This window comes from Eulemur rufifrons, chromosome 6 (assembly GCF_041146395.1).
Source record: "Eulemur rufifrons isolate Redbay chromosome 6, OSU_ERuf_1, whole genome shotgun sequence".
Taxonomy (NCBI): Eukaryota; Metazoa; Chordata; class Mammalia; order Primates; family Lemuridae; genus Eulemur; species Eulemur rufifrons.
Genome location: NC_090988.1, coordinates 71,763,986 through 71,789,552, shown reverse-complemented (window position 1 = coordinate 71,789,552; position 25,567 = coordinate 71,763,986). Strand labels below are relative to the sequence as shown.

General features: G+C 33.0%; 1 pseudogene; it reads right to left on the bottom strand.

Moving 5' to 3' along the window:
- The window catches only part of LOC138384301 (zinc finger protein 133 pseudogene), a 34,144-nt pseudogene extending 13,345 nt beyond the window's left edge, over nt 1-20,799 (bottom strand).
- Between the last annotated feature and the right edge of the window lie 4,768 nt (nt 20,800-25,567).

The window sequence follows — 25,567 nt, the reverse complement described above, 5'->3', positions numbered from 1 at the left end:
GTTCATCCTAAATATCACCCCTTAGCTACCACATATTAATTTAACTCAGATTTTTTCTTATTCTCCTTTAAGGAATAATTTTGAAATTCTCTCATGTCTTTTTCAGGAGTAGAAAAGCCCTGGGCCTATTATACCCTTTCTTGACTTTTATCCTATTACCCTTATGTCAGTGTTTCATCTGTAGAGTCTCAGAGCAGCTGGAATCAAAAGGTTTTACTCACTTGCTGGTAGCTCAGCATGATAAGAATGTTAGTTTATTTTAGAATATATCCTTCTTGTACTGATATCATCTGCCCTAAAACTTGTTTTCCCTAAATAGGCAAAGAAAAAGGCAAAGTTTGTGTCTAAGTAGCCAAACCCTTTTGTTATGATATATATTTTTCCCCCTAGGCAATTTTATTCCTAGGCGATTATTCTAAATCACACACATTTCCTTACATATCCTACTCTGATTATGTTCCCATCAAAATTCATTCTTCATGTATGAGAGTAATGTCATCATTTGTCAAAGCTGTCCTAAGTTTTTTTTTCTGCCTCTCAAGATATTAACTATGTCTAATTTAATGTGATATGTAAACTAAGATTTTCAAAATCTTTGTTGCAGTCTTCCAAATTAAGCGTGGCTTCTCTATATACCAATTCAGGGCACACCCATGCAAAGATTTTATTTTTAAGGCAAAGATAAGAGAAATAAGAGAGGCAATAAGAGAAAGAGGGTACAAACGACCATACCATCTGAAGCCCAAGAAACATCCCATGTGCAAGCTCCCCAAGGGCCCTTTTGTAGATCTCTGGCTTGTACCATCAAGATCTATGCAAGGAACCTTGATTTGGAGAGAGCTCAAAGAGAAGCTTGTCAAACCAGGCTTGTCAAACCAGTTAGGTCAATTGGAAACCATTAGTAAAGAAATTTCCTCAGAGTTTCCAGGGATTTTCTGATCCTAAACAGTTTATCTTAAATTTTAACTCTCTTATCTTGGCCAAGATTCAGAAACTAGACATCTAGGTATACTCAGAAATAAAGACAGAACTTTTCCAGTTTAGCTATAAATCAATTGTCTCCACGCTTTCACATGTAGGTTTCCTTTTACTAATGTTTAAAAAAAAGAAAAAAAAATAATAACATAAATCTAAAATAAAAACTTGGTCAAATTTTTAAAAAAATAGTTAACGAGTTCATTTAAAATTTCACTAATCACTATCAGCTATTATTTATGCCACCTAACTTGATACAATTGTTACTTAAAAAATACATTCTATTATTGATTTTTTTCCTCAGATGGATAATTGATATCATTTCTTTGGCCAAAGTCTTGACACTCAATATGCCTTTATTTGACATAAAATTTGGAAGGATTTTTTTTCTTTCCGTATATTCCTTCTAATCTCTTTTTCTCACATTTTAACTCATCATTTGCTTCTACTCTGTAATCCAAAGAAATATCTCACTGACCAGTCATTAGAGTCTAATCAAGAAGATGTTTCGGCTGCCCCATTCTGTTCGGGGCCTCTAGCTTATAGTACTGTCCCTATTCTTGGCTTGAATAGTCCATATTTATACGTTAATAATTCTCAGTACATTAAGATGCTAATTTCTCCAGCACTCATTTGCTCACTTATTCACTGGCCTAACCCAACAAGAGCTGCTGGATGTCACTACTTGGCAACCACAGTGCTATAGGTAGTGCAGAAACAAGATCTATGGCGTTCTTGATCTTATGCATTTGCAGGAGGATAGAGGATACAGATAGGAAAACAGATAATTGCGATGAGTGTGGTGAATACTCGCAATGGCTGATTTCAAGTGTCAACTGTATTAAGGGATATTCACATAGCTGGTAAAGCATTATTTCTGGTTTTATCTGTGAGGGTGTTCTGGAAGAGACTAGCATTTGAATCAGGGAACTGAGTAAGGAAGACCAACAACACTCACACAATGTGAGTTGGTGGGCACCATGCAGTATGGCTAAAGGCCCAGACAGAACAAAAAAAGGCAGAGAAAAGGCAAATTCATTATCTCTCTCTTTCACTTTCTCAGAGCTGTTGGAGTTGGGGTGCCCTTTTTATCCCACCCTTCGCCCTTCAAACGTTAAGTTCTCCTGCCTCTAGGACATGCACCAGCAACGTCCCAGGTACTCAGGCCTTCCACCTCACGCTGAGAGTTACACCATCCACTGCCCTGGTTCTGAGGCCTTCAGACTTGGACTAAGTCACAGTACCGGCTTCTCTAGTTCTCCAGCTTGCAGGCATATTGCGGCACTTCTCAGCCTCCAAAATTTCATAATGAGTCAATTCTTTTAATAAATCCCCTTTCATATCTTTTATATCCTATTGGTTCTGTTTGTCTGGAGAAACTTCACCAGTACAGTGCCATAGGGGTGTAAATTTCTGATGGATGGATACACACAGAAAGTATCCAAGTTGGAGTGTCAAGGAAGATTTCCTGAAAGAAATAGTAGCTATAACATAAAAATTAAAGAGAAATTAACTAAGGTAAGATAGGCTGGTAGGGGTTTCTATGGATATAAACATTTCAGACAGAATTATGGGGAAGAGCTTAGCAGATTTGAGAAAGTGAAATTAATAAGGTATATCCTGAGGGAGAACAAGAGAAAGAGAAGAAGGGAGATGGGGAAGGGAAAGGAAGAGAGAGACAATGGTGTGAGCACAAAAGGGAAGATCTAAGAGAAGAATCTGGAGTAGTGACCTAAAATACTACTTTAGAGGGCCTGGTAAACAAAGTTGTTCATAGAGTAATGCAACTTAAATCAGGAAAGGTGTTTGGTGGAGCCTCTACTGTCCCAGGCTTCCACAAGTCCTACACTTGAGACACAGGAAAATGTGATGTAACCTAAACGTGATTTTCCACATTTGTGTTGTTTTCCTCCTTCCCTCTTCCTAGGATGTCTTTCTTAACCTCTCCCTAAATATCACATTCTCTTTTGATATATCCATCATATGCCACCTACCTCATGACATCTTTCATTGAGTAAATGCATTTTCTCTTTTTTCTAAATCTCTATATCTTTGCACGGTTTTTCCTCTCTAATATAATGCCTTTAACACCTATTCTTGAGCTGTATATATTTGTAAACTTATCTTCCCCTCTCATTAGACTAGCTTCTTCAGGGCAGGTCTTAAACATTTTAAGATCCCCTATAATATGGTCTTCCAAAATTTATTAAATTGAACAATAATGCTTCCATAGGAACAAAGGAAAATTATTAAAAAACAGAAAATATGGATTTTTCATAAGACTTGCACATCACAACAGACTGTTATATTCACCAAAATTGTAACCTTATTTGGAGTGGCAAGGTTGAACATTCGCACAGGGTTTTTTTGTTAAGTTTTGTTTGTTTTTACATTCACTCATTCACTTTTACATCTATATATATTTACATTCTTTCTTTACATTCATCTAATTCTTATTGTCAATTTAGCTATACTAGTAAAAACTGTAATTTACAGTGTATTTTTTCAGTTGAAACAGCACCATTTATTGATTCACCACTGATTAAAAGACTGGAGGAAAACTTATAGGTGGATTGAATAGAAGAATGAGCTCAAATTAAAGTAATTATATCTGCTTTTATTTTATTTTTTTAATTTCAAAATGCTAAGGGGATACAAATATGTTTGCTACATGGATACCCTATATAATGCTTAAGTCAGGGCTTTTGGTGTGCCTGTTACCAGGATAATGTTTATTGCACCCCAGAGGTAAGTTTTTATTCCTCACCCCACATACCCTCCCCACTTCTTAGATTCTCATGTCCTTTGTATTATTTTGTGCCCATGTGTACTCATTGTTTAGCTCCTACTTATTAGTGAGAAAATATGCTGTTTGGTTTTCCATTCCTGAGATACCTCACTTAGGATAATGGTCTCCAGTTTCATCCAAGTTGCTGCGAAAGACATTATTTCATTCCTTTTTATAGCTATATAGTACTCCATGGTATGTATAAACCACATTTTCTTTATCTACTCATAAATTGATGGGTGCTTAGGTTGATTCCACATCTTTGCAATTGTGGATTGTTCTGTGATAAACATTTTATTGCAAGAGTCTTTGTTTTACCTTTTAATAATGGTCATTATAATAGGGGTAAGATGGTATCTCAGTGTAGTTTTAATTTGCATTTCTCTGATAATTAGTGATGTTGAACATTTTTCATATATTTGTTGGCCATTTGTCTATCTTCTTTTGAAAAACCTCTTCCCATGATTTTTTTTTTTCTTGCTGATTTGTTTGAGTTCTTTGCAAAGCATACATTTGACAAAGGACTATTATGCAGAATCTATATCTTCTTTAAAATTACATTTCTTTTTTAGGAAAATAAAATTAGCTACATATCTGAATACATTTCTTTAATTTGAACACTTTGCTTTAACATAATTTGAAAATGATCATTCAAAAAATTTGGAGAATATGAAAAATATCTTTTTATTTTCCATTTAGGCAATTGTTAAATTTAGATGAGAAGGAATTGATTATTTCTTGTTGATTAGCAGAGGTTCAAGTTCTCCTATTTATGGAAAATAAAACACAAAAACCCAAAAAATCATTGAATTCCACTCTCTACATCCACTAAGATTTAGAATTTTTAATCTGGTCACCCACCCACACTCCTATCCTTGATATGAATAGCATATTAGTATCATTGAAGTTGAGAATTTCTCATTATAAAGACAAGTGTACTTCATGTGTAAGAGTACTACAGTATAACAATAACATTGAGCACTACAAAGAGCCAAGACCCTTATTTACACTTGTTTCATCTTTTTCATTATAACTACTCATAGTTATGTATTTTGCTATTCCAGCTTTGCAGATGAACTAAGCTGAAGCTATGAGAACTGAGCTAAATTGTTCAAGGACATACAGAAAGAAAAAGGGCAAAATTACAACGTGAACTCACGTCAGTATGACTTCAGAATCTAAGCTTTTTACCAATATATGTTGCAATCTTAGGCTCATCAACTCCACACAGTGAATAGCAGTGATACTTTGCCTAAGATTGCAACATATACCTCACTTACAGTTGTTTCACCTTTCACTGTATCACAAAAACAGAGTGCTTTGAAAAATTTAGGAATCACTTTATGAAATATCAAAATCTAATCAGATTTGCATTCAACTTAAATGATTCTGGACTATTTAGTGTCTTTCTAGGACTTGGACTAACATACATAGCCTAAGCATAAAACCTGAAAAATAGGATCATATGACTTTGTGCAATGCAGAAAAAAGTTAAGTTTTTGCTTTTGCATTTTTTTTTTTTTTGTGGTGAACAAATTTATAGTTTATATAGTCTATGAGTTTGAAAGGACTTTAAATGATCTGGTTTAGCTAACTATCCCTCAATTCTATTGAACACATTCCTGACAAGAGACTATCTTAGTGTGGAACTTAGTATCACTCAAGGCATCCGATTTTCACCTCAAAAATTTCTGCCCCTTTTTGAGCACAAATCCATCTCCCTAAATGGCCAATTGATCTTAATTATATTATCCTGCAGCCAGAGCGAAACATTTCCATCTCTTTACTATATGTTATCCTTCAAATATTTTAAATTAGAGTAAGAAACATATCCCTCCTGTCCTCTTTTATTTAACAGGGTAGATATGCCCACTTTCTTCATCTATTTCTCAAAATGATGCTTTTAGAATGCCTTCAGTGTTCTTAATGTGTTCAGGTTTGGATTTATTCCTTTTAAAACCCAGCAACCAGAACCTAACAGAATACTAAAGGTAATCTTTGGTCAGCCAAGTGGGACTCCCAACTTCTTTACAAGGAAATTGTTTTTATATTAATTCTCAATTGGATTATATTAATTCAGTTTGTAGCTAAATTACACTGATATGTAAATAAATCCATAGTTAACTAAGATACCTATGATGTTTTCAACACATTGATGTTTTCTTATCAGATGCAAGACCTCCACAAGGTAAATAGTAGTCTGTCAACATAGTTTTAGATTCTGAACCTAATAATTCTTGATTTAAAGCATTAAATAGACAAGGCCAACTCTTACACATTTTGGCATACAATCCAGATATCGCTCCAAGTATTAAAAGAATAAAAAATAATAGATCAGTTATTTTATAAGAAACAAATAAAGCCAAGATTTTTTGGTAGATAAGTAAAAACATTAGGAGTAAAATTTTATTTTCAAAAAACAACTTTTAGAAAAATAGGCTAAATTGAAACTGAGGAGAAACACAAAGGAAAATAATTTCTTAAATGCTATTAATAAAAATTTAATTTGTGTTTTAAAGTTATATTCAAAGCATAAAATATAACTTTTTTTGAAAAACAATTTCACATTTTATCGTTTACTCTTAATTGTATACTTTATACAATAATTTATTGTATTATGAAACTTTCAAAATAAGAAAAAGATAATATGTTCCAGTCCCAGGACCAAATCATTCATTTCCTGTTTTCTCTTAGCCTTGATCCATATGTATGAATAATGTAAAAGTGTATTTTAAAATATTTTCTTTAATGGTAGAATTATTTCTTTCAGGAAATGTCTGAACACCGTATCATACATATACCCTAGTAAGGCAACCCAGTAGAAAATAAAGCTTTGCCTAGCCAAACGATTTCAGTTTTCTGCAGTTGCAGTTTTCAATTTAGCTCTTTATGTTCTCCCTATTGGCACTTTAGACTGAATACAGAAGCTAAAGCTACCCATCAGTACTTTAGTGTCAGATTTACAAAGAAAAGCAAACATCAAACTTCTGCACACCACAGAGCAAATGTGCCAGGCAGAAAAACAGTTCCCAGGTGTCGCCTGCACAAAGGCTTTCTTCCTCAGACCTGTAGAAAGAAACACTTCCAAGGTCTTTTCAGTCCCAGGAGAGCCAGAGGAAACTCATGACTATGGCAATTTCACTTATCTTTTCTTAAACAGAGAAAAGTTGTCACTAAGGGAAATGGCCTGCCTAAGTAACTCAAATGTGAAAATGGATTTTTAGTGCTTAAAAGGTAAAGATGGGAATATACAGAAAATGGTTTGGGAATGATGTACTGTATCCCAGCTTAGCACTGACCTTTTCACTTGTTGTGTGTCTGGGTCTCTGAAACATTATAAACTGAGTGGCAAATAAACCCCCAAAAGAAAAAAAGGAGAGAGAAGCCTACTTTTAAACACGAGGATTTTTTTGTTTTTTGTTTTTTTTGTTTTTTTTTGGTAAATGAGAAGATTTTTGAAAAATGATTCATGCTATAAATATGTCTGTACTTTATTTGGGAGAATCTTTCTCATAATATCTTATAGCTGTAAGTGATTTAATTTGCCCAAAAGTCTCCATCTAAAAATAAGGTCTTTATTAAATATTTTGTATAAGTGACTTGCTTCTTACAAGAATTTAAGATTTAAATATTAACATCAGCCACTTAGATATAAGTGAAAGAAGAAAAACTTCCAACTATCAAAGAAATTTATATATAATATTTCCTACAAGGTATTTTATTTTTCATGAGGTTCATTCTAGTAATAGAGGTAATATGGGCCTTTATTGAAGGAGTACTATGAATGAAGCACTTTCTATATGTTATTATTTATTCCTAAGTATAGGTATTAAATGCAGAAACATCCCCCCTTTTGAATTTATGATACTTCAAGCTGGTCAAGTAAATTGACCAAAATCAAATAGCTGATAAACTTGATAGCTGAGATTTTAATTCAAGTTACATTGATACAAACTCTTACGACAATTTTGGCTTTGTTATGTAAAATCTAAATACACACAAATGCATGGGCATTCACAAACACACACAGGCACACACATACACATACACGAGTTAAAAGTGCAAACAGGCTTGGCATTTTCTGTAAAAGACCAAAAAGGAAATCTTTTTAGCTTTGCAGGATGGAGTATCTGTCACAGCTATTCGATGCTATTTAATGTTGACATTGTCTCTCAAAGGCAGCCATGAACAATATGTAAACAAATGAGCATGGCTGTGTTCTGGTAAAATTTTATTTCCAAAACAGGTTGCACCAAGAGTTGACCTCTGGGTGGTGCTTTGCCTACTCTGGCTTAAAATAGTGCAAAATCTACAAGAAGTTTGCACCTTCTACCATGATAACATGAAAACATTTTGAAATGTTAATATAACATAGTAAGGAACAATTGTGTGATGGAATTTCAAAGTTAAAAAGCAAGAGATAAAACAATAGCAGTTTAGAGTGACAGAGTTACCAACCATCTTAACTGTTCCTAATATTTTGCCTATGGATTATGCAGGTTTGAAGAGAGAGGCTGTTGTGGACTGAATTACAAAGTAACAGGAACCAATAGAGACCACATACATAGTAAATCAAAACAGAGAATGGTCAAGAACGTGTGACCAATATGCCGTAAAATGCAAATATCTAGAATCAAAAGAACCAATCAATTTCAATAAATGGTGGTGGGAGTTCAATAAATACTATGGTGGGATTAAAGGACAAATTATCAAATAACAATTCCAGTCACTAATGTACTTTCTCTCCAAGCCAAGATGAAGTACAAATGATCGTATTTATACTACCACCTAAAGCAATTGAAAAACAAGTGAAAAATATAAAATAATAGTTTTAAAACTTTGAACATCATGTAGTACAAAGAGTGATCTCTGAGAGAACAGAAACAAGGCAAGACCTACCACTCTTCCAGTTTATCTCCTGGAGAAATATATGGGCTGCGGCAGAGGTAGAGGAAACCCAGGTTAGAGCCTAGTGGCCTTGGTGTGTTGAGGGAGGAGAACTGGGTGTCTGTGGAAGTAAAGGTGGCTAGAGTTTGCTGTAGGAAATGCCATAGAAGAAAGAGCAACACAGAAGGTAAGCTCCAAAGGTCTGCAAAAGGTCACCCTAGGTCCCTTAGCTAGGGAATGACGAGCATATAAGGTTGAGGAAACCATCCAAGGCCAGTGAAAGAACCACCTGGAAGGATTATATTATCACTTAATCTGAAACATAACCAGGGCTAGGAATAATTTCTGTTACACCTAGATGAAGAAGGAAAGACTCATGATGTACGGGTACATCATCTATTTCTCAAAATGATGCTTTTAGAATACCCTCAGTGTTCTTAATGTGTTCAGGTTTGGATTTATTCCTTTTAAAACCCAGCAACCAGAACCTAATAGAATACTAAAGATAATCTTTGGTCAGCCAAGTGGGACTCCCAACTTCTTTTCAAGGAAATTGTTTTTATATTAATTCTCAATTGGATTATATTAATTCAGTTTGTAGCTAAATTACACTGATATGTTGCTTTTTATTATTCTGGATTTTTCAAGTGATACACATAAAACTATTGTTAATGATAACATGAACATTTAGCTATTTTAGCTAAAATTGCAGAAAAGTCTTATAATTGGTCTCATTCAAAAGCATCTACTTTAATATAAGATGGAAAGGGCTCAGAAAAATACTGCTACTTCTGTTGGCACTTCCCAAATGAATGGTGGACAACCTATGCAAAACTACAACTAGACTTAGGATGGTCTGCAAAGTCTGGGACATCTGTAACCAGAATATACGGTCAATTAAGCATAGTCTTTCCAATTTGAGAATAAAATAAAGGTATATTCAAACTTCAACAAATATTTTCATAGTTCAGAGCGGTTGCTAAGCAGGATTTTAAAACAGAATAATCCAAGATCTCCCATTCAGAACTGTGTTAACTTAAAAAGAAAATAAGCCCAATGAGTTTTTTTCTGTTCTTTCCTAAATTAATCAGTTTTCTTGGACAACTATTCTATATCCATCTAGTATGTCCTTTTGCTTTTAAGTGAGGTATCAGGAAAAATACATAAATCTACTGATCCTAGAATGTAAAAAAATGCAGTTTTTTTTGCAAAGTATAAAACTGTTATGAATGCCACTACTGGGACTTTTAATGTCTGTTTATGCCTTCAGGAGTGGTAAGAAAATACATTTCTCTTTATTTTATTTTTCTTAGAGAGGAAAGTTAGTATTCTTATCCTCTGTCACTTTTTCTTGAGTCCCATTCCAAATCTTTCTTCCCATTCCTCTTTTGAAAATCTAGCTGATGATTAACATCTTAGGTACAAATAAATATAATATCTTCCCCACAGATCTATAAATAATTACTAAACTGCTTAAAGTGGTATAGCCATTCATCAGAGCTTTAAATAATCTCTTTTTATGAATGCAAGTAACTATTACTTAATTCATCATTTAACTAATTAATATATTGCAGGGAAGCAGTTTTGTATAATCATCTATAGCAGTCTATGAAAAGCATTGTTCTAGGATGTCCCTGGATATTTTCATTAACTTTGAAAATTTATTACCTAGCACCACTTTCTTCCTCTAACTATCCTATAATATCTGTAATATGGGATTAGTGTTTTCAAAAAAAACAAAAACAAACAAAAAAAAAACAAAAAAAAACACTACCACCCTATTTCTTCCTTGGTGACTTTCTTTTTCCAATTAGTCCTTTAACTTCCACCTCTGTGTCCCATAAGGCTAGGTGTACTCATAAACTGCAGCAACACACACCCACTCACAAAAAATTACATATTAGTACATTTTTGTTTTGCTCGTAACATCACAAATCTATATAAATATATACATTTTGTGTAATATTTAAGTAATAAAAATGCATAGTAAATTAACATCACTAGTATCTCAGCAATGTTTTGTGATAAGCCTATTATTTCTGAAGAGTGCATTAGACTTAGGCTAAGTAAATAGGACATTGTTTCTCTTATCAATCAAAAAGTGGCCAGGCGCAGTGGCTCAAGCCTGTAATCCTAGCACTCTGGGAGGCCGAGGTGGGCGGATCGTTTGAGCTCAGGAGTTCGAGACCAGCCTGAGCAAGAGCGAGACCCCATCTCTACTAAAAATAGAAAGAAATTATATGGACAGCTAAAAATATATATAGAAAAAATTAGCCGGGCATGGTGGCACATGCCTGTAGTCCCAGCTACTCGGGAGGCTGAGACAGGAGGATCGCTTGAGTTCAGGAGTTTGAGGTTGCTGTGAGCTAGGCTGACGCCACGGCACTCACTCTAGCCTGGGCAACAGAGTGAGACTCTGTCTCAAAAAAAAAAAAAAAAAAAAAAAATCAAAAAGTGAAGAGGTAGGAAGTCTATGAATGATGAAGCTACTCAGTCTTTCTTTCAGGTTTTACCTTTATTTCTGCTCTGCCATTCTTAATCTATTGGTCTTTGCAAAGTCATGTGTGGCATAAAGATGTTTTGGTCAATGAAGATGGTAGTACCACCAGATTATAAAGGAGCTGAAAAATTCCTATCACCTAGTGATGTTGTAGCTGTCTTGTTAGAGCACAACACATTACTCAAGTATTTGTGGTGATGCTGGTGCAAACAAACCTACTGTTCTGCCAGTCATATAAAAGTATAACACACACAGTTAGATACAATACATAATACTTAATCGTGATAATAAATGACTGTTACTGGTTTATGTATTTATTATACTATACCTTTGTGGTTATTATAGAGCATACTATTTCTACTTATTTAAAAAAAAAGTTAAAATAGCCTCATGAGGTCCTTCAGAAGGTGTACCAGAAGAAGAGATTGTTATCAATAGCTCCATGTGTTTTTGCCCCTGAAGACCTTCTAGTAGGACAAAAAGTGGAATTGAAAGACAATGATATTAATGATCCTGACCTTGTATAAGCCTAGCTTAATGTCTATGTTTGTGTCTTAGTTTTTAACAAAAAAATTAAAAAGTAAAAAAAATAAAAATGGAAAAATGATCATAGAATAAGGATATACAGAAAAAATATTTTTGTGCAGCTATACAAGGTGTTAGTGTTTTAAGGTTTTCTTTTTAAATTTAAAAATTTATAAAGTAAAAAATGTTACAATAAACTGAGGTTAATATTATTGAAGAAAGAAACATTTTAAAAATACATTTAATGTATCTTTGGTGAACAGTGTTTATAAAGCCTACAGTAGTGTAATGTCCTAGGTTTTCATATTCATCCACCACTCACTCATTGACTCACCCAGAGCAATTTCCAGTCCTACAAGCTCCATTCATGCTAAGTGCCCTATATAGGTTCATCATTTTTTTATCATTTATATCATATTTGTACTGTATCTTTTCTATGTTTAGATATGTTTAAATACACAAATACTTCCCATTGTGTTACAATTGCCTACAGTATTCAGTACAGCAACATGTTGCACAGGTTGTAACCTAGGAGCAATAGGCTATATGCTATAGCTTACTTTTGTAGTAGGCTGTAACATCTAGATATTTGTAAGTTCACTCTATGACACAACAAAATTGCCTAGTGACACCTTTAGAAGAATGTATCACCATTGTTAAGCGATGCATGACTGTACTTACTTTTGTCAGTTTATATTAATAGATTAGGTCGCATATGAAAGAAAGAACATTATTTGAACACAGATCCCTTTGGCTATAAATTGTAGAGCCCCACTTCCTTCTTTCCGTCCTCACCTCAACACACAAACACCATGTCCATGAAAACACAGCCTCTTCATTTCATGTAGTCCACTAGGTATTTTTAGAAACATACAGTCCCTTGAATTTCTCAGGCTGAAAGGTGAAAGGATATACAAGTACATACTTCTCAGTGGATAAATGCTAAGGCAGAGATAAGGAAATATAAAAAGATAAAAAGTTGATAATTTTTAAATATCTACCTCAGAGAAACTTTTCACTAGAGGTAAGATTTTCCTTAGTGTCAAACTTTTCATAGAAAGTCTCAAATCTGAATTGTTAGAAGCATGGAAAACCAGCAGATAGTAGATTAAGTAAGATACACTGCAAAATTAGGAAATATTCCTTATTCTTTGTAATAGAGAGTCATCAGTAATTTGATGCATTTTTATATGGACTAAAATATTGTGAGAAGATATCTTCAACCACTGTAGATTGTTTTATTTTGGCATCCTTGGGCTAGCTACAAATATGTTATTCTCTTAGTCATGTTTTATTGTTGTTGTTATTATTCTACTTAGTCTTTACCATAATCACATTCACTTAAGATTTTATTGTGGAATACCTATCATGGTACAAAGATATTAATACAAAAAAAATGGCCTTCAAATTGATCTTTTCTCAGCCTCACTGTCCAAGATACCAAACCCAATAAGATCTTAGAGGACAACCAGAGTACTTAGCCTGGGGTGTATGTATAACCAAAAATTAAAAATGGAAAGAGATGATTTACATAGCTTAGTATTTATGACATTACCTTGCTTTGTTCTTAAAAATACAAGTCCTAAATACTACGTTTATTCCAAAGATGAAAATTTCATATAAGAATACATACTCATTTTACATATTTATTAAATTATTCTAAGTATTTCTTACAAGCATATTTCATCCTATTTTGGAAAATATTGAAAATCCCATTGAGTTGTGTGTGTGTGTGTTTGTGTGTGTGTGTGTAATGAAAAATAGAGATAAAGGAAAGTAATATAAATGATGGTAATGAAGATATAATGCTGGATGATGAGGGAGACAAAACTGAAAACAGAAGTTAATTTTCGTGGAGTTCAGTTCTTTGTAATACATGCTGTGCAAGCCAATGTGATGGATTATCTTCCTGTATTAGTGGCATGCACTTCTCAGAAACTAATTTAGAACTTATGTATTACCATAGCATGTGATTGGAGTAAAAGGTAATAAATATTAATATAACAAATTTTCTGAAAGGGAAATATATTACATAATAAATATTAATTATAATTTATAATTAACATATAAAAACAACTGTTAACTTTTGCATTCTTCCAGATGTTCCAGATATCAGAATATGTATTTTTACATAATTTTGCTTTCATGAAATATTTATATGGAAAAAACCATAAAAATATAAAAAATTATTTCTGTATTTAGTATTTAAATTTTAAAGTTTAATAACATATTTATAATTTTTATTTTAAAAACTATATAATTTCACATTCCACCATGACTAGGTATGAGTACCCTTGGGACTATCTATTGGTCAGCACTGAATTTCTTTTTTTTTTTTTAATTTGCAAATTTGGCACTTAAGAAATGATAGTGCTAATGTTTTTGTTCTCTATTATTAGGAGATTAAAAATATCTCACATATTTAATATATTTTAAAAATTATTTTGCCTTAGAAATTTTCTGTTGATCAATTCTTCTATATCAATGTATAGAATATCAATGTATATCAATAACTTTAATCATTTTAACACATGATAGAAATGTAACAGATATTTTGTTGTCTTTGATAGAAGAATTGTGAGGAGATGAATGAACAGCACCAAAAAAACTATGCTAATATATTTGTGATGAGTACATATAATTGCTCTTGAGGAAAGCACACATATAGCTCAATATTATATATCTTTTATCTGACACAGCTTGGCTTTTTGAAAAATAAATATAGGCAGCCAAATAAAGGTTCAAAGTATAAACTAAAATGGTGGATTCTACCCATATAAGGAAGAAAACTTATTGAGTGGTCTTGCCTTACAAAATGTGCCCAATAAGTGAAACGATTCTTAAGAAAAAATGATGTCTTTATTTTTAGTAGCTGCTTTCTTCTTATTAATATAAATGAATATAATATAATTTGAATACATATATGCTTGATTTTAGCAAAAATATTCCTATTAAAATAGCAATCTTAGGCCCAGGCATTATAAGAGTTTGTAAATGTTTTTAAATCATATAACAAGGAAAAAAGTAAAACATTCATTTTTAATTTTTATTTACTTATTATGGGTACATGATAGTTGTATATCTTTGTAGGGTACATGTGATGTTTTGATACAGGCATACAATGTGAATTAATCAAATCAGGGTATTTGGGATATCCATCACCTCAGGCATTTATCATTTCTTCGTGTTAGGAACATTCCAATTCTACTTTTTTAGTTATTTAAAGTATACCCTAACTTATGTTTGATTATAGTCACTTTGTTGTGCTATCAAGTGTTTTTCATTCTTTCTAACTATCTAACTATATTTTTGTACCCATTAACCATGCCTACTATATCTCCCCCTCCTTGCTACCCTTCCCAGCCTCTGGTAACCATCTTTCTACTCTCTGTCTCCATGAGATAAATTGTTTTTAATATTTAGCTCCCGCATATGAGAATATGCAAGATTTGTCTTTCTGTACTTGGCTTATTTATGTGTAAAGGTCTTTTCCAAAAATAACCATTGATTTTTTTTTTTTTTAGAAAGTAGGCATATATTTAATTTGTCAATAACATTTATTTATTAACTACATCATTATAAGGCTCAGCAGTTTGTATCTAAACTGGTAGCACTGAAAAAGTCAACACATTGACTTGTTTCATAGAGCTTAGTACAAACAAATCAAAGAGCCAAGCTCAATCTTTATGTAATTTGTGGTGAGAAATGTCTGAAGGGAAGTTTAGAAACTCAATTTATCAGACTTCTAATAGTCTTCATTACCAAGGGTCATCTAAAGAATAGTCACTTTCATATGTTAACTCTTTCTTGATGACATTATACAGCTTGTTGTTAAACATTTCCTGGAGATGGACCAACAAAATAATTGTTTTACAATTTAATGCCACGAAAAACACTTTTCTCTGTAAAATCAATATGACTTATTTTCTGATAATCACACCACAAGATTTGTATTAGCTTATTTAATTTTCTTTCTGCAAGAAAACTCAAACAATTTAATGTTCAATTACTTTACCCTCTAGAATATTTACCTTTCTTCCTTTTTATGATCCTTATTTCCTATTGTTATTTGTTCATATATATGTGTGTATTCTTGCATATATATACATATGTCCATGTATTTAGTTTATATATGTGCATGCATGCATGTATATACATATGCATGTATGTATTTAATTTGTATCTCAAATCTTTTCTAGAAAAACACATAATATACAATTAAAAGTAAGTATATTTATCATAAAAATTAACTTTATACAAAATCTTCACCTAGCCTGGTATTAGGAAAATATAAAGACATGAACAAATAAATGTGGGTTAGGTAGGATGTTTTTATTTTTCCCCACAATATTAATTTATTTTTTATTTAATAAAGTTACATTTTTTAAATCTAAATAATTGCATATTATTTCAAATTTGTATTTCTTTCATCTATGCAACATGCACTAGAGAGATAAAGAAACCTAGATATGACTTTACAAAAGAGAATAGAAAAAAATTATAAGATAAAGGGAAGAGATGAGTGGAAGGAAATAAAAAGCATGGACACATAATTATATAAACATGTTTAGTGTATATGTACATATTCAATGTTATGAACATATTATCTCATATAATCCTAATACTGCAATGTATTATTAAATTAGCTTTCAGGTTTGCATACAACAGGAGTGAGGGAAGACATTTGAATAAATTGTCATAAACAGTTGGTATACCTTAGCGATAAAATCACAACTAATAAGATGTTGTTTTAAACGAATATTAAAAGAAGTCTTCATAAAACATTCTGCCAGCACATAGGAATGAATGATTAGATGACTGAAGCATATGACAATGTTCAGCTAGACCTAATGATGTTGAAATAACAGACTTTCCTTTCTAAATTCTGGGATAGTTTTGAAGCATTTTCAATAAAAGAAAAGAATTTAGAAAGAAAGCAAAATGATTTAGCTCCTAGAAGTTTCATTGTAAGTAAAACTACATTTAAAATAGTAGGAAAGCAGTATGTTCTCACACACACACACACACATATACACACAGCCACACAGAGAGAATTTAACTGGTAAGAACTATTTAACATAAAAAACATAGCATAAATGAATTACACTCATAAATGAATTTTGATAATAACATTTGGCTTTTGTGACTAAACACTCAGGATTTCATGGAAATCTCCACATGCAAATATAGAAAATTCTGGAAGATAATTAGTATATGGGAAAATCTCCTTCATGAATAAAACCTAGTCATTTAATTGACTGTTGACCAGCAAGAACAGCAGACATCAAACATGAAGGTGATATGGTATTACATTGAGGTGGTCATGTACAAAGGACACTATGAAGTGGCTTGTACATAATTTCCAATGTGACAAATAAAACTAGTAATTGAAATTCCTGGCATATCTGTTTGAAAATTAAAGTGAAATTACTACATTTATCGAAATTTTCCCAGAGATACCCATCTTGATTATGTATGTCCCATTTTTCTATTTTCATACTCTCAGGATAAAAATTAAAACCTAATGTTCTGACTCGGGGGGGGATGGGGAGGGGATGGGTGTATAACTACATGATGAGTGCATTGTGCACCATCTGGGGAATGGTCAAGCTTGAATGTTCTGACTCGGGGGGATGGGGGTGGGGGGAGGGGATGGGTGTATAACTACATGATGAGTGCAATGCGCACTATCTGGGGAATGGACACGCTTGAAGTTCTGACTCGGGGAGATGGGCGGAACACGGGCAGTGTATGTGGCCTGAACTTTTGTACCCCCCATGATGATAAGCTGAAATAAAAAAAAAAAAAACTTAATAATACACCCGTTATATTAACTCTCTTTCTGTTAATTTGGTTATATTCCAAAACAGTTGAACTTTTGATGATATTAATATTGCCTAATATCATTATAAATGTTTCACTTTTTCTTTATTCCATGAATCTTTGTATTATACCCTGGAACTCATATATTATGATACATGTGAAATTATCTTTGGAATAGTGTCTAACATATAGAATTTTCTTAGTATTAACTGTTATGATTAATAAAATTTCCATTAATTTATATGGAAAAAAAAAACCTAGAACACAATTTTTGATGCAAGTCAAAAGATTGTATATCATTAGATTTTTATGGTTAATTTTAATTTTATGTTTGAATTTTTCAATCCAAGCTTTCTATGAAAAAAACTTTTTTGTATTTACTATTTCTATTATACATAAAAATGAACTTATTACTGAAAATTGGAATACCAAGTGAGCAAAAGTCATTTTAAACACCATTCTATAATTTATTTCTACTTACGGATATATTTACATGTATTTTTGTACCATGTCTTTTTAATGTTCAGTAAAATATGTAAAATGTAAGTTTATATATACTTTCTTTAGCTTCTCACACCATGGAAAGTTTTATTTTAGTACATAACATCATATTTAATGATGCCTAATATTCCATATTATTTACACTGTTCCTTTTTCAAATTTAGTTTTTTGCAAGCTGATCCACTGCTTGCCATCACATTCTTGTGATATAAATGGATGTGTGTATGATCGTGCCTCATTCCTTTAAATAATTTTCTGGTAGTCTTAGATCAAGATTTAAGAGTCATATTTTATTTCTCTGATTAGTAGAAGAAATTCTCGTCTATTTGAAGTATGTTTGGCTAAAAACAAAATATATACATTGGAAAATATAATGTGGAACAAAAACAGATAATACCCTGAGTACTATCAGAAATTAGTGAGAATATTCTAAAAAGGAAATAGGATTTTAGATTTCATAAAATTCAGATCTATAAAGCTAATAAAAGATTTCAGTGGAGTCTAGTTTAAAACGTTACTAAAGTCACTTTTTGGACAATACAAATACAAAAAAACTCAAATAAATGGACTGAAGGTATAGGAAAACTTTCAAATGTGAAAATGATTCAGTTTAATCAAACACAATTCTGAAAGCATAGTAGTTAAACTGAATGAGTACTGAAATATAAATGATATAATTCTTTGCATAGTGATAGTGTAATGGCAAATATTATGCATCAGTTTGGAACCAGATATCACCAGACCAGGTGTCAACTAAGCCCCAATTTTCTAGAGATGCAAAGCTATCCAAATCAAATTCTAATAGACTTTTTTGTAATAACTAACAGACTGATTCTAAAATATATGTGGATGTACAAAGGAGTTAAAAATAACAAAACATCTTGAGGAAGAAGAATAAATTTTAGACCTTATATCACCTGATTTAGAGAATTTCTATAAACTATAGAATAGTTGTATAGTATTATAAACAATACAATCTGAAGAATTAGCATAATTATGTATAAATAATTGGCCAGTGAAACAAAAATGATTATTCCAGATATAGACTGACACAATTATGGTCAAATGTTTTTCAATAAAGCCACAAGGCAATTTAATAGGAAAATGATAGTTTTCCAACAAATAATAAATAATATCAGAACTACTTAACGAGACATCAATATGGAAAAAAAACCCAGAAGCCTATTTATCTAATACCAAACAAAAAAATTAATTGGAGTTGAATTATTGATCCAAAGATAAAGGTTAAACAATAACATCTCTAGGAGAAAACATACAGAATACTTCTATGATTTTGTAGTATACAAAAACATGTTATATGAGGGAAAACTGCACTAGCCACTAAAAATATTACGTTGAATTTTATCAAAATGAAAAAAAAAATCTGTTTTGAAGAGGGCACAATAAATAAAATGAAAATGCAAACTACAGACTAGAATTGATACAATTGAAATACCAAGTGTGATCAACGATATGGAGCACTAGATCTTTCTTATGCTGCATTGCTGATCATAGTAAAAATTGGTGCAACCACTTCCAAAAACAGGTGGCCTATGTTTCATAATGATAAACCATACTTATTTTATAATCTAGCAATTCCCATCATTCACATATATGTGTGTGTGTGTATATATATGAATCCTAAGGTAATTGAAAGCAAATATCTACAAAAGTATTCTTAGCAACTTTATTTTATAAAAGGCAAAGAGTGAAAACAATTCAATTGTCCACTAACAAATAAAATGATAAAACAAATTATGGTTTATTAATTCAATGGAATACCTCTCACTCTGCAGTAAAAAGAAACAGATTACTGATTCAGAAACATGGGTGAAACTGAGACATTTTACTAAGTGAAGGAAACTGGACACAAAATAATACATACTATATGACTCTATTTATAAAAAAATTAAAGAGCAGTCAAATTTGATCAAAGGTGATAGGAATTTTTTAAAAAGTTTACTTTTGAGGAGGTGCTGTCTGTAAAAGGGCATATGGGGAATTTCTGGGGTGATGAAAATACTCTATGTTTATGTACATTTGCCAAAACTCAATCAGCTGTACAATTAAACTTTATATATTGTGTATGTAAATGATACCTTTAAAAAGTTCCATCTAGGGTCAGTGAGAAAGCATCAATACTCTGAAAGTGTTTCTAACTGTAAATTGCCTTGTTTGCTATTTGTTTAGTTCAGCTCAGAGGACAGAAAAATGAAAATGCATGCATTGTTTCACCACTTAGTCTCGCCCAGATACTGAAACAGGTCATTTCAGAGGTCCAGGGACATTTCTTTTTTAAACAAGATTACACATAGTCCAGAACCTAACTGCCTTCTCTGACTCCCTCCCTATACCCTAAAGTCAAACACCTGCCTTGTGGGGCGTGGTCTGTGACTAATGAGAGAACTTCAGTATGAGGACAATGCCTAGTGGCAATTTCCTTCTCCTATTTGATTCTGTTTCACTTATTTCGTCTGTCTGTTATCCGTAAACGCATGCTCACTATTATTAGGGCTGGAAAGAAACTTGTTGACTTTGGTAAGAAAAAAAGCCTTTTGTCCCTGCACACAGGAAGCAGTCCTGAGACTTCCTCCAAAAGGCCTTTGCTGCCACAATAGATCAGAGTCCTACTGATACTGTAACTGAGGAAGGAGCTGTGAAGAGCTGAGCTGTGTGCCTCGGGCCCTCTCTGGTGACTCGCCCCCGCAGCGCCCCTTGGCTCAGGTCACTTCACCCTTTTGGACTCACCTGGTGCTGGAGACCAGCGCAGGCAAGAGAGTCAGCAGGTAGTGTGCTGGGCGTGCCGGGGGCCTCCTTTCCCGGCTGCCTTGCTGTCCAGCCTCCTCCCGGTCGTATGGCTTCTGGGTGGGGGGCTTTGTTTCTGGCCAGCGGTGAAGAGACAGAAACAGACTAAGGGATCGACGCCTCGCCAAGACAGGAGCTGAGAGCAGGGAGCAGGGAATCAGCTCCCAGAGTGATGTCACCGGCGGCCTAGGAGGGCCCAGTCCCGATTGTTCATCGCTGCCGCAGCTTCTGAGCCCAGAGGGCGATTTGTCACTCTCGGTAGAGGCGGCGCGGGGAGGAGGGGGGAGCCCAGCGATCGCTTCTCACGCTCGGGTCACCGGACTGCGCTCTGGTCACCCAGCTACATATTTATCCCAGGTTGATCACTTATTCCCGCTTCTCCCGAGAATGTGGAGGGGCGGGGCGGGAACAAAGAGAAATCCAATCTGCCAGTAGTTGAACCCGCATGCTTGGCAGGAAGTTAGGCTGAATTTACTGGAAAAAATCTATAGGATGCTTTGAGCCTCAGGCAGATGTTCCATCGCAGCCACATGTCTCTCACCTGACTACATAGTGTAAGGTAAAACAGTGTTTTAGATAGACCTTTGAAATATTGCGTTTATTAACGATGAATAGTGATAACGCTTGAGGCAGACTCTACAGGGTGATGATGGAAGCGGAGCCATCAGCATCCAGAAATGTAACATCATTGCCTTTTTGAGGCTGGATGGCATTTGCCAAACTCCTTAACTTGGGTCTTTTTCCTCAAGTCAGACTCACCATATTAAAATAATTGAATAAAAATACATCAGTAATTAACTCCAGTCATATACTCAGAGTGTATGATTGGAGTTATGTTTTGTATATTTTTTAATCCAAATTTCCTATAAGAATGCAGCACTTGATCTTTATTTTGAAAAAAATAATAATTTGGAAAAATGTAATTCGTCTTTTAAAAATTTTTCAAATTGTTATTTATTACAGCAAATATACCTCATCTCCTTTTTGAAGCTTTGTTATAAAAAGAAGCAGTTTTGTTATCCCATTTTTTCTAACTTTTCATAAGATTTGAATTTATTTATTTATTTACTTATTGTTATAAATTTAGGTGGTGCAAGTGTAATTTGATGCATGGGTTGCAGCAACATGGGTGGAACTGGATCTGTCTTAAATGAAATAGCTCAGAAACAGAGATTTAAATTTAAAACAAATACAGAGCAGAATTAATGTCTTCAGTAGTCCAGACTACTAAAATATATGAATAGTTTTGCAAACTGAATACCTGCCCATTTGGTAACAGTAGAATCCACAACAAATATAAGTGGGCATGTACTAATGAATTCACCTGTGAACTGTGTGTTATTTGGGAGAAAAAAAATGACCATATGCTTCATTAACAACAGAACTCTGGAGACCTACCTCCATTTCCAGAAAGATGGAAACTTTCATCATTTACATTACATTTACTGTATTTCTCTCACTAAATACAAATAAAAACCCTGGGTAGCATACATAAAAGAAATATAAGAAGATTCTTAAAGGCAGAGAGAGAGGCTCAGGACCCTGTGACGTCGGGAATGACAAGGTTTTGTGATCCCTATGCTTTCTTTTTGCTTTATATATCCAAGACTGAGAAAACTGGCAACCTGGAAATACCAATGAACAGAAGAAAGAAGAAAGGAAGGAAGCACACAAGGAAGGAAGGAAGAAACTAAACATACAATTATCAAGGATATAAAAGAACTCAATAACACTATTAGCCAACAGAATCTGATAGACATTTATAGAACACTTGTCCCACTATCATCTTAATGCACATTCTTCTTAACTACCCATGGAGTGTATACCAAGATAGACTTTGGCCTGTGCCACAAAGCAAACCTCAACAAATTTAAAGTAGTTGGAATTATACAGAGAATGTTCTCTAGCCACAATGAACTAAAACTAGAAACTAAGAATAGAAAGGAAAAAGGGAAATCTCCAAACACTGGGAAACTTAACAATACACTTCTCAGTAATCCAGGAATAAAAGAGAAAGTTTGAAGGAAATCAAAAACAAGCAAACCAACCAAACAAATCTTTAAACTAAATGAATATGAAAATACAGCATTTCAAAATTTGTGACATGCAGGTAAAAGAGGAAATGTCTCAAATTGACAAACTAAGCTTTTATCTAAAAAAAAAAACTAGAAACGAAATAGCAAAATAAATCTAAAGCAAGCAAATAGAAGAAATAATAAAGAGCAGAAATCAATACTATTAAACAGAAAAATAAAGAAAAAAGCTGTTTTTTACAAGATCAATAAAATTGATAAAACAGAGCTGAAAAAGCAAAAAGAGAGAAGACACAAATGAAAAAGGATTGCTGTGGTTTGGAAGACTGTCCCCATACATAATCCAATAGGACTGGGAGCCACAAAGACTAATTGCACCAGGCAGACTTTCACTGTAAATAATTTACCCTGGGGAGCGTGATTTGACTTGGGGAACATCTGACTATGTAATATGAGTCTGGGCCTGGTTTTTCTACACCTATTCTTTCAACTTATCTCTTCTATTACAGTGTATTCTCTTTATTCTCTTAATAAATATTACTAAAAACCTGCTATGCACTATGTGCTTTATAATGTAAGTTATAATTTACTTAGAATTTAACCAGCTATATTACTTTCTAAATTCTACTAAATTGGAGATTCTCTAATTGATTTTTCCATTGATTTTCAAGGGCTGATTACACTCTTTCACAATGAGCACTGACTTCTTTATTTTTTTTTTTTTTATTTCAGCATATTACGGGGGTACAAATGTTTAGGTTACATATATTGCCTTTTCCCCACCCAAGTCAGAGCTTCAAGTGTGTCCATCCCCCAGATGATGCACACTGCACCCCATCAGGTGTGAATATACCCATCCCCTCCTTCCCCCTCCCATCTGCCTGACACCCAATGAATGTTACTACTATATGTGCAAATAAGTGTTGGTCAGTTAAGTCAATTAATACCAGTGTGATGGTGAGTACATGTGGTGCTTGTTTTTTCATTCTTGTGATACTTCACTTAGTAGAATGGGCTCCAGCTCTATCCAGGACTGACTTCTATATTCTTTTTACCTATAGGATCTTGTTTAGTGACTATGTAAGGCACAGAAAGAGACACAAAAGTTATCTAAGTTTCCCGAGGTTAAACAGCCAAAAGATAATAGAGGCTGACATTAACCCAGGTCAACACTATTTTTCTCTTTTTTAAAAAATTTTTCTTTGTGTTTTTGCCTGAGGTCAATAGTTTATTTATGCACACTGTTATACAACATATAATTAATACACAATAATATACAATAGTATATTCCACTAGCAGAAAACTGGCCCTTTCTGCTAATATGATACAATTTAAAAATTATCTATACAGATGGGCATATAGATACAAACATAAAATAGGTAGAATGTAAGTAGATAAAATATAATCTTAACAAAGTAAAAAATTAAACTCATTACTCATTTCTTCAAACTCCTTAGTTTAATTAATGTTCATTAAATGTTAAGTGCCAAGTGTTAGAGCTATAATACCTGCTACTAACAACCAAACTACACAATAAATACATTATCTAAGCTTTTCTTAAGCTGTTCTGATTTTAAGGTTTTGTAATGAAATATGTTTATGTGGCATTTCATAAGTTTCCCCAGTTAAAACTATTTCCAAGTTTTCTTGGAGGCACTTTTTCTTCTTTTTAATTATTATGGATACATAATAGATATATGTATTTATGAGGTACCTGTTATGTTTTGATACAGACATATAATGATCAAATCAGGGTAACTGGGGTATCTATCATCTCAAGCATCTAATATTTCTTTGTGTTAGGAACATTACAATTCCAGTCTTTTAGTTATTTTAAAAATACACAATAAATTATTATTGACTATAGTTACCCTGTTGTAGTATCACATACCAGATATTATTCATTCCAGCTAACTGCAATTGTTTTGCCTCATTTTATTTTTTAATTCACTCATTTCAAATATGCACAGTGTGAGAACAGTACTATAGAAGGTATGAATATTCACTATATCAATTTTCCATTTGATAGAGTGAGTTATAGAATTGCTTCAACATTTCTTGTTACCCATAAAACCGCAAAATAAAATAATGTGGTTTTGGGTGTTTGTGACATTTATTCCAGAGGTCAAAGACCAAGAAATGTAAGAGAGAGCCAGACGACTCATGAAATTTGATCACTAAAATATGCCTCTGCACTCACCATTGAAATTAAAGCTAAAGTCTCAAACAAAATTCCACCCAAGGGTGCCTTCACACAAACATATTAATAATTATGACTAAATAACTGATGCTCAAATAGCTTTAGCAGAGTAAGAAAGAAGTGAGTTAGTGTAGTGTATATGTGTATGTGTGCATATACATACATACATGCATGTATATACATGTATATTTCTTTATAATGTGTGCATTTGTATGTATCTATATATCATGGTCACATAACATATATTTAATATTTTTCTTATGCTTGTTTAGTATACATTATCCTAAAAATAAACATATTTTTTTCTTTTGAAGGAAAATAATCCTTATCTTAGTTCTTGTGTTTTAAATTAAATTCAAAACACCACTAACTTTTAGAGGCACGTGTATGTTTCAAGCCTGACCAATGGGCATATTCCATCTCATGTTATAAAGATAGTGTCAGGCAGATATTTTTATGCATATTGAAAGAGATATTGTGTGTGTAAATCCATAACTTTTTTTAAAAAGCCCAGCATATAAAATATCTCA